The sequence below is a fragment of the Passer domesticus genome, chromosome 9 (assembly GCF_036417665.1).
Source record: "Passer domesticus isolate bPasDom1 chromosome 9, bPasDom1.hap1, whole genome shotgun sequence".
Lineage (NCBI taxonomy): Eukaryota > Metazoa > Chordata > Aves > Passeriformes > Passeridae > Passer > Passer domesticus.
Window position 1 is genome coordinate 44,392,991 of NC_087482.1, and position 9,877 is coordinate 44,402,867.

Sequence of the window (9,877 nt, forward strand, 5' to 3'; positions counted from 1 at the left end):
TTTGGGACTGGGGAGGTGTGGAAAGAGTTCCCGGTTTTCTTCAAGTGGGTGAGCACAGGAACAACCTGTAACTTATTTTATTGAGCCCTCCAAAGCTGCGTTTGCCCCTGAGGGATGGACAAAACGCTTGTTTAAAACCTCAGCCTGCTCTTTTTGAGGTGGCAATTCTGCGCACTCCCTGACCAGCCCACACCTCCACTTGCCCCGATGTTTCTCCAGCAGGGAAAACAGCTAAAAATTACAGTTATTAGTCACTATTCTCCCCTTCTTCTGAGTCATTAACATCAATTACTAACCACTGCATTGTCAATTAAGACTATCACTTGCTGCTATTCACTGCTAATGTGCTAATTGTCATCAATTTACTGCCTCAATTATGTGGTCATACACTTGCCTCGAGGTATAGAGATGTGATATAAGGATCTGGAGGAGAAACAAGCTCTCCCTGGTTTTAATGCAGGAAAAGAAACCTGGAGTGAGTCTGAACATGGATGGAGTTGCAGAATTCTCCCAGAGAAAAATTATTCTAACACGGAGATGATGGTAAGGGAAACAAAAACTACAATTTAAGCTGAGTGTTTTACAAGACCCTTTATTATTCCTGACCCTTCCACTGAAAATGTGACGTTATTTCCCCTGCAATGGATTTGTGGATCGTGTTCACTCTATAATCATGTATATATTTTTGCCTAATTATATCTGATTGCTTACTGCCTGTTGTACTTTCTAATGAGCATTGAATTATTAATCTGCTGCCGAGCCTTTCTCAGCATACAAAAGGGAAAGATGTCTGGTGTCATTGAACACAGCCTATTGTGTTCCCTTCAAGCAGCAGCAAACTTTAGGATTCAGCAGTGTGCCAGATTCTCACTACAGACACAGCCGAGTTCTCTTTGACAGGTTTTAAATAATATGTTTTTGGGATGCTTTATCTGACACTAAGCTGCCCTGAAAATAGTAGAGGAAGCCTGCTAGTGAGAATAAAATCAGACAAACTCCTAAAAAAAAAAATCCCTCCTGCCTCTATTTTTCAGTCCTTAGGCAAATAACCTTGTAGGATGTATGGAAGGGTTTGATTTCTTTCATGCAGTTGCTCAGCAATCCAAGGAAATAAAGCAGAGATGCTTATCCAGAGCAAGGGTCCAGGGAAAATGATGGATCTTTTTCCCACCAAAGGAATTGGGATTTTCTGCCTAAAATTGTGATAGGAACTTGATTTTCACGTGTAATATTTATCTGTGATGGGGTGCCGGGGGTGAAATTCTATTTCAAATCATCCTGGGCCCTGGCACAGGTGCCCAGAGCAGCTGTGGCTGCCCCTGGATCCCTGGCAGTGCCCAAGGCCAGGTTGCACACTGGGGCTGGAGCAGCCTGGGACACTGGGAGGTAAGGAAGAGAGAGAGGAAGAAAAAATGAACTTTAAGGTCCCTTCCCACCCAACCCATTCCTTAATTCCAAGATGAATCTATAATTTGATCCCAATAAACCCTCTCTTTGCAGGTGCTGTGCTGTTGATGCCACCAAGGCCACCCACCTGTGGGCAGGTAGGTCCCAAAGGAGGAGTCTTGGATGGAGGGGGGACACACCCCGTGCAGACTTTGAGCTGAAACCCTTTAAAAATGGTTTTCCCTGGAGAGCAGTGTCCTCTGGCTGAGATTTGGGGGCTCTCCTGTTAGCCAGTCTCTCCTGAGCTCTGTGAAACCTCTGGGCTTCTCTCCCTCATGGCATCAGCTCCTCTGGCACCTCCTGCCCTTCCTGGGTGGATTTCTGCCCTGTGTGTGCACAGAACTTGGAGCAGCTCCTTGGCTGTGCTGGGGTGTGCTAGCCCAACCTCAGCTGGTGTTTTATTAGGTGGGACAGTGTGAGAATCCTGAAAATCAGAGGGTTTTGGGAAAGCTGCAAAAGGCAGGCCTCAGAAACAGCAGAACTGTGGTTAGAGTTAAACAGTAGCCATAAGATTTGTCAGCAGAAAAGTTATATGAGAATTAGACAGTAAGGACAAATGGAACAGTGGTCTGTGTATTAATGCTTGTCTAGAATAACTCCCTAAGCTACAGAAAAGTATATCTAGTGAGATGTTAGGAAATTCTAAGCTTAATAATGGAGCTCTGTGCATTGTATTTTAATGCTTACAAGCCGGTATTGTATTTAAAATAAGCAAGCATTGTTTAACCAAAGGTACGTGTGCTTATAGTGGTGGATAGAACTAGTCAATATGCTTTTGCTTTGTGTGATTGGTCAAAAAACTTTTAAAGTAAGCTGTAACATTGAGTTCTTTGTCTGCTGTGAGCTGCTGGCATCTTCCCATTGTCATAACCATGGAATGAGGCTGATGCTGGAAAATAAAACAGCTCAAGAGGTGTCCCCAGCAGTCCTGTCCCGTTTGTGATTTGTACACAGACCCCTGGCCAGCAACAGGAGAGGAGGGCTTTGCTTTTCAGGTGTGAAGTATTTTATTTGCTCCCTAAATCTCTGCACCCCCTGCTTGTGCTGGGCAATGGAAATGGCAGCGTTGGCAGTTGGCATTGTTGCTTTCTGGTGATTGCTCCTGTCTGATCTAAAGCTGATTTTCATCTCTGAAGATGTTCCAGGCTCAGTGTGTTAACTTAATTTGGACAAAAAATAATGAAACCAATGTAAGAGATTAATATTTGTATTGGTTTGTTTAGAAGCTTTTTAGATCAGCTTGAGAAAAATTTGGGGAAGAGAGACGAGGTTCAAATGTTTTATAACTGTGGGGTGAAACATGTCTTTGACTGAAACATCAGCTTCATTTGAACAGAGTGGCATCAATTTGGGGTATTTTTTCCATATCTAGATTTTTCTTTTGGTTTTGCTTATTTGTTCTCTTATCTCTGCTTCCTGACAAAAATTTCTGCAGAAGAACAACCCAATAGAGGCTGCAACTTTCACACATTTTGACTGCTGCTTGTTGAAATTATTTTAATATAATAATTACTTCTTTTTCCAAATATGCTTTTTATGTGGAGTGATTCAGGAGCACAGTTGTCAAAGGGGAGGTGGGGAGGAGGAGGAAGGAATCATTGAACAATGAGGTGGGAATGACTCAGTGTGTGAGGGCAGCTCTCCCCAGTCCCCCTGTGCCCCCCAGTCCCACAGTGCCAATAAAGCTGCTCATCCCAGAGTGTCCCTGTCCCAGCTGGGGTGGTGGTGCTGAAATGGGACACCAGGGCAGGCTCTGACCTTGAAATTGCAGCTTAGAAAGTCAAAGCTTGGCACAGCCCAAGGGAACTCTCTGGATCTTTAACAAGAATGTAAAGACTTTGTTGATGTATGAACATCTCCCAGACTCCCCAAACTGACTGTGTAAAATGTCATGGCTGTGGTCTAAATTCTCATTTTCTGGAACTGGGGAGAATCCCAGAATGGTTTGGGTTGGAAGGGACCTTAAATCCCCTCCAGTGCCACCCTGCCATGGCAGGGACATCTCCCACTGTCCCAGGCTGCTCCAGCCCCATCCAGCCTGGCCTTGGGCACTGCCAGGGATCCAGGGGCAGCCACAGCTGCTCTGGGCACCCTGTGCCAGGGAACAATTCCTTCCTAATACTTGCAAATCCTTCATGCCTGGATGCAGGGAACTGCAGCCAGCTGAGGTGGTTGGGTGTGTTTTAGTGACAATTTTAGTGACAATTCTTCAGACCAATGTTCTCCTCCTGATTTTGCTCTCCCAGCTGTAAAGTCCTGCTCCAGGTGTAAGAGAGCTCCTCCTTTCCTCCCCTCCCTGAATTCCAGTGAAGATGTTGATTTATTTGAAGTGCACCAATAAAAGTGGTGGCCCTCCTTTAATGACAGGGAAAGGGAGAGATAAACAGCCCATAAATTACATCAGCATCAGATGCTCAGAGGGGAGCTTTGGGTAGATGTCGAAGGACAGAGGGAAAATCAGCTACTGTGGTTAGAAAGGAGCTGGGAATTGTTGGTTAATTCAGAAACAAACAATAAAAAGTTGCCAAAGTCCAAGTTAGTTTTTTTGTTTGGTTTGAGGGGTTTTTTAGGAGAGAGAGAGAGATTTTCTTCCTCAAACCACCTGCTCTAGACCTAGAAAAGATTTCAAGAAGTTGAATAAGTCTCTTTTTCCTCCTGAAAACTTCCATCGAGTTTTATTATTTGGGTAGGTAATACCACAAATACAGATGGCATTTACCCTTGCCTTGTCTCCTCCCAATCTGTTCTCCTTTCTGGGTTAATACCTTCTCCCACTCTGCTCTTCTATTTCAATGTAGTGTTTAAAAATAAAATGGCAGATTTCTCTTTGCTTTTCCTCTCTCTTTTTTCACATTTATATTTTGACTTTGTTACCTTTGGCTCACCTCGTCTGCCTACATAGAAAGCTTTTTTTGTTTGTTTGTCAGATTCTTCTACATAACTTTTCCTAGAACTCAGAGTAAGCCCTGCTTAAAGAATAACTTTCATGCCTTTCAACCCAATTCATTTTCTCTCTTAGTAGATTTTATTCTTTATAATTTCAAGATTTATTATTTATGAACAGCACAGAAGCAAAGAGTTAAGGGAGACAAAAACAGGAGGGTGGGGGAAAAATAAAATCCATATTTTAGTTTGGGTTTCTGCCTAAAAGGATGACACTGGGTCCATTTTTCTCTAGTACAATGGAAGGTATTGAATTTGGAGATTCATGCATGAACTAAAAATTGGCAGGAAAAAAATCAGTTTAGTGAAATTCATAGCAAGCTCCTACAATGAAACTGTGTGGGGAGTGGGGGTGTCTGATTGAACTTTAATAGAAATTTTTCCCTTAAATTTTTTTTCTGACAGTATTTTATTAAAAACCCCACAAGCATTTGAAGAAGAAAATATTGTTCATAGTGTAAAAGTTTGAACGTAGCACTTTGAAAACAGGAGTGAAACTCTTCTGTCTCCTTCCACACATCATCCTTCATTTTGGAAGTGCTCCAAAAGAAATCATCTAAGCCTTTCAAATCAACTTGTTTCACTTTCTTGTTCTGAAGGCATTCTTTAAGCCAGACTCTATTTTGAACACCTTCACTCTCCCTAATAATCATCTCCTTGATGGCTCTACCACAACTAGGGGAAAAAAATCCAATTCTCCAGCTGCAATTGTGATGCTTCTCTGTCCCAAGAACAAAAAGGAAGGTTCCTGCCAGCCCGTGCTGTCATTTGCAAACTCTTTGTCACATTTTGTCACAGCAGGGATCAATATTTGCCACGGTGCCAAGGCGGCAGCTCCATATGCTGCCTCTTTTCGTGGAGGGCATGCCAAAAATAACACTGTGGTGCAGCTCCTGGGGGAGGTGGTGCCGTGGACATGGATAAATGGATCTGGTGTCCTCTTAAAGCATCCATGGTGACCCTTCTGTTGGTCCAAAAAGCAACCAGAGCTCTGCCAGAGGCGATTTGGGCTGCGAGGACTCGCCGCGGGTCTCAGCGGGAGCTGGGTGGGTGTTTGGGTGCTTAACACGACTCCAGCATTTCTGCAGGCTGATTAATCCACAGAAAGCTTGTCATTATCGCAGTGTTTCCCTCTGGACTCCTCAGCATGTGTTGGTGTCTGGCTGTCTCTTTGTAGCATATGTTCTCCCTCTCCCAAGCCCATCCCGAGCCCATCCCGGGGCGCGTCCGCGGGGTCGGGGCCACGCGGCCCTGCAGGGTGACCTCTGCCCAGCCTGGTGCTCGTTAAGGTGTGGGGTGACAGTGCCATGGCAACAGGAGGCTGTGCACGCACTGGTTACCAAACAACATTTGCTAATTAAAGACAGCTCAACGCTCATCTCGCGCTGCTGTCGCAGCACAAAGGCGAGAGGCCGCGTACGGGTTTGTCACTGAGGTGTGGCAGGAAGCACTCTGTGTTCCTGCTGCTCCTTTCCACTCTTGTCACAGCCATCCCCCCTGAACTCACCCTTCTGAGAACCCAAAATGAGGCCCAAGTTCTCCCCTTGACCCAAGGAATCTCATGTACTTTTATATCTCTAATGAAGGCACCATTATGACCAGAGAGGAATTTTATTCACTTACCAGTTGGCACAAGGTGTTTTCTGGTGGTTGTGGGTGCTGCTTTGATTTCTACCCATTAATTCAAATTAATATCAAATTTCCAGCTGCAGCTATTTTCTTGTATTGAAATAATCTGAGGTGTTCATGTTCTGGTGAAGTTCTTTGGGTCCTTTTTTCCTGACAAGAAATGAAGGACAGATATTTGGTGCATTCTTCTGTTCCTTAGACCACATTCATGACCTTATGACACTTTTGGAAATTACCCCAGGCACTGCAATATCTATAAAATGTCTTCTCTTTCTCTCCTTTCTCCATTCTGTGATTATCAGTAAGGTGTGGTCAGTCTTGGCTCCCCAGGCAACAACACACATCCAGCCACAGCATTCTCCAGGGAAGGACTTTTCTCCTTGGCTCCCTTTGGATCAGGATTTTTTTGGGAGCAGAGGACATGATTCAGTAGGAATTCCACAGAAATGAGCTGAAAACTGTGGTTGGTAGGTTCTGAACACGGCCCATCCCTTCTTAGTGCTGCAGCACCTCTCCTCTGTCACTCACAACTTCCTTTTCCTCCTTAAAGAAGGTGCCAGATGTGCACAAACAGAGCCAAGAGATTAATTCCTCACCCCAAAACTCCTTGTGGAGCAGGTTGTGCTGGGAGCTGTTCCCCTGAGGAATGGGGTTTAGCTCTTCCCAGGCAAAGCAAAGAATTGATGGTGACTCTCAGACTGAGGGCAGGATCTCACCAAGTCATCATTTTCCCTCTGTATTTTTGTGGTTCCAACATTTAGCTGTCTCAGTCTTTTTCCTTTTAAAGTGCTTTTCACCTTATATTGTTTTATACTTCAAATAGACCTGATTTTCACCATAATTACTTGCCAGCTCTCCACAAAGCAGGAATCTCTGACCTCTGGAAATCCCTTCAGGGGAGATTATTCTGCAATAGTAAGCTGGGACCCAGAGCCAAACCTCTCTGTGCACTCAGGGAGCTGCATCATCTCTGATGTATTAACATGATTTGATGCCATCATTTAAGCAACTGGAGATGCAGATGTGGAAGAATACGTGCAGACAGAAAATTAAATTGTATAGATCATGAGCATCTCAGGGTTGATTAAATGAAATGAGAGTGCATTTCCTCTTTCATACAGAAAGAGGCTTAACATTAAAAAAAACCCTAATCTTTTCTAAGATAAAGTTCATTAACACAATGATTATTCATTTGGCTTTTATAATGATACTGCTGCTTAATCACCAGAACATTGCTTCCTGTGCTCTAGGAGAACCAGCAGGAAGCATTTGAAGAGACAGAGCTGGTGCTAATGCAGCAGCAGCCAGGATGGAATCTCAGTGCCTTTCATTTGAAAAGAGAATTCCTGCTCAGGTTTCTAAAACCCCACCCATCAAACAGCAGGAGCTTTAAACCCAACATTAAATTTATACAGCAATGAAGCCTCAGGTTTCCTGTTTCTACACAGTTAACATCTAAGTTTCCTCCTGGGTCCATTTCCATTATTTATTATATTATTTGCCTAGAGTAGCACCCCAGAGGAGCATTGTAATCAGGAACTGAGCTTGTGTTGGGAGAAATACAGTGCAGTCACTCCAGAGCTGGCCTGGCCTCTTTGAGTTTATAATCCTAATAAACAAGGCAAACAGTAATAGAGATAGATAAACAAATGCTGGAGGAAGCTGGCTGCTTAATGACTTCCTCTCCCTGCAGTTTCCATCCCCACCTCGTGCTCGTGCACGGTTCCAACCCCTTCTCCCACACTCACTCTGAAACTCCGGGGTCCCTTCCTCCCCTGCTGCAGGGCTTTATTTCCCCTTTCCCCTCACCTCTGCTCATCATTCCTGTTCTTGGTTGTTGTCTTCCTTCACCTCCCTGTCCCAGCAGCTCCTCAGTGCTGGTGATGGTCCCTGTGACATCAGGGCCAGGCTGATCTCCTGATGCCACCTCAGATGCCACCGAGCAGTGGCACTGCCTCTTCTCCTCCCTGGCAATATTTAAGGGCAGGAATTGGAATCATTGAACCCCTCTCTCTTTTCCTGGAGTGTTTTTCCTCTTAAGAAGCAGGGTGGAGCATGTGTGGGAATGTAGAGGAATGGAGGAAGGAATTGGGAGATGCCTCCAAAGAAAGAGGGAATATTTGGAAGGCAGTCACAGGGGGTTTTAGGACCTGTTGATGTGTAAATGCAGGGCAGATGGATTTCTACACATTAATTTAAATGAATATTGAATTTCCAGCTGCAGCTATTTTCTTGTGTTGAAGCCACATTGGAATCTGAGGTGCTCACGTTCTGGTGAAGTTCTTTGGGTTCTTTTTTCCTGACAAGAAATGAAGAACAAATGTTTGCTGGATTCCTCTGTTCCTTATACCATTTTGATGACCTTATGTTTTTCACTTTTGGCCCTGCATAGCTATCTTTTCTTTTATAATAATGTTTGCAGGCAGCCCTTTTCTCCATAGTGAAAGCCAGTGCCCCAGGAGTCAGCACAGGTTCATCAGCAGAAGTGTTCAGCAAATACTCTGCTCTTCAGGCTGCTCCTCACAGGCATTTGTTCCCTTATTTTTACTTCTACAAGAAAGGAAAGTCCCGGAAAGAACATAATTCTTGTTCACAAATCTAGGGATAGGGAACCTGGGACACACCTGAGCATCTGCACCTTCCTGGGAGGGCTGGAATGCGAGGGGCTCAGCCTGAGGCTGAAGAAGAGGAGCCCCCTGAGCATGCTCTGGGCAGGCTGCCAGGCTCCTTCTGCTTCTGCATCTTCTTTTTGGCCAGCAAGAGCTCACCAACCTCCCCACGCCCCTGATTAGTGCCCAGCTTGGACCCTGCTGCTTTCCTCAAGCCTGTTGGATGTGGCATGCACCACGGGGGGGTTAGGAAGGGGTTTGTTTTGCCAAAAAATTACTAAAGAAGCTCACATTCCATTTGTGCCATCCACCCTTAATTCCCTGGGGATGATTTTGTTAGTCTCAGTTGGGGCAGTGAGTCCTTTTCTTTCTCCTGCCTGCTCAGTGCAGCAGAGGGAAAGCTGGATAAAAACAATCAGGGAAAATAAAGCAACACTTCTGCTCTAGTAGGAGCTGTTATAATCCAAATCAGCTGATAAAAGCATTCTTGACAGTGATTTGGGATTGAAGTCCACCAAAAAAATGGTTAAAAGGTTACATCAGAAAACAGAACTTTTGAGAACAAATTGTTGCTGCAGAAATGCACCTGGGAAGATCAGGTTTAACACTCTGCCTTGTTCTTCCCATTTCCCTCTCAGATCCTTTAGTATCCATCCTTTAGAAGTGCCAAAGGAATGTGGCAGCATTTTTAAATTAAGCTCAGGTGTGCAAACAGCTCTGATCCTTCTGCCTCCACAGCCACATGCATAAGGAAATGAAAAAAAAATTACTAAAGGTCATTGTTTCTGCATTTAATTTTGTATTTATTTGTTTGGTAAGACACCCCAGTCAGATGCTCTGGGCACTCCTGGCTATTAATTGCAAACTCAGCGTGCCATGCAATTAAGGGAAACAAAACAAGACTGAAAAGCTTCAGAAATAGATGAGAAAATAGGAAAATCACAACAGCAAACAGGAAAATCAAACAAAAACTGCAGAAGTCACCAGACTCATGTGCTGGCAGAGGAGATGAGCTGTGAGAGCAGGATGGGGCAGGGAGGACACGCTTTGCTCAGGGCAGGAGTGCCCAGCCCTTCCAGGAGAGGGGACCAGGCAGCACCAAAGCACAAATGTTCTTCCAATCCAAACAATCCCCTCTCCACTTCAATGAGAATTTTGCTCACAGGCAAGATTTGCTCCCAAGACATCTCTTCCATAGTTCTTACAGCATAAATAGCCTCTCATTGTTCAGTTTTAAAGGAAATAAATGA

The 9,877-nt window shown here is 44.4% G+C and overlaps 2 long non-coding RNA genes across 2 annotated transcripts; one reads left to right on the forward strand and one right to left on the reverse strand.

Annotated features, from left to right (window-relative positions):
• Positions 1 to 318: 318 nt before the first annotated feature.
• Positions 319 to 9,661, forward strand: LOC135308228 (uncharacterized). The gene is made up of 3 exons (XR_010368766.1): positions 319 to 543; positions 1,501 to 1,544; positions 8,237 to 9,661. It is a non-coding gene; the product is annotated as an uncharacterized LOC135308228 (long non-coding RNA).
• LOC135307402 (uncharacterized) lies at positions 5,982 to 6,402 on the reverse strand. The gene is made up of 2 exons (XR_010368122.1): positions 6,255 to 6,402; positions 5,982 to 6,168 (listed from the first exon to the last, which is right to left on the reverse strand). It is a non-coding gene; the product is annotated as an uncharacterized LOC135307402 (long non-coding RNA).
• Positions 9,662 to 9,877: the final 216 nt, after the last annotated feature.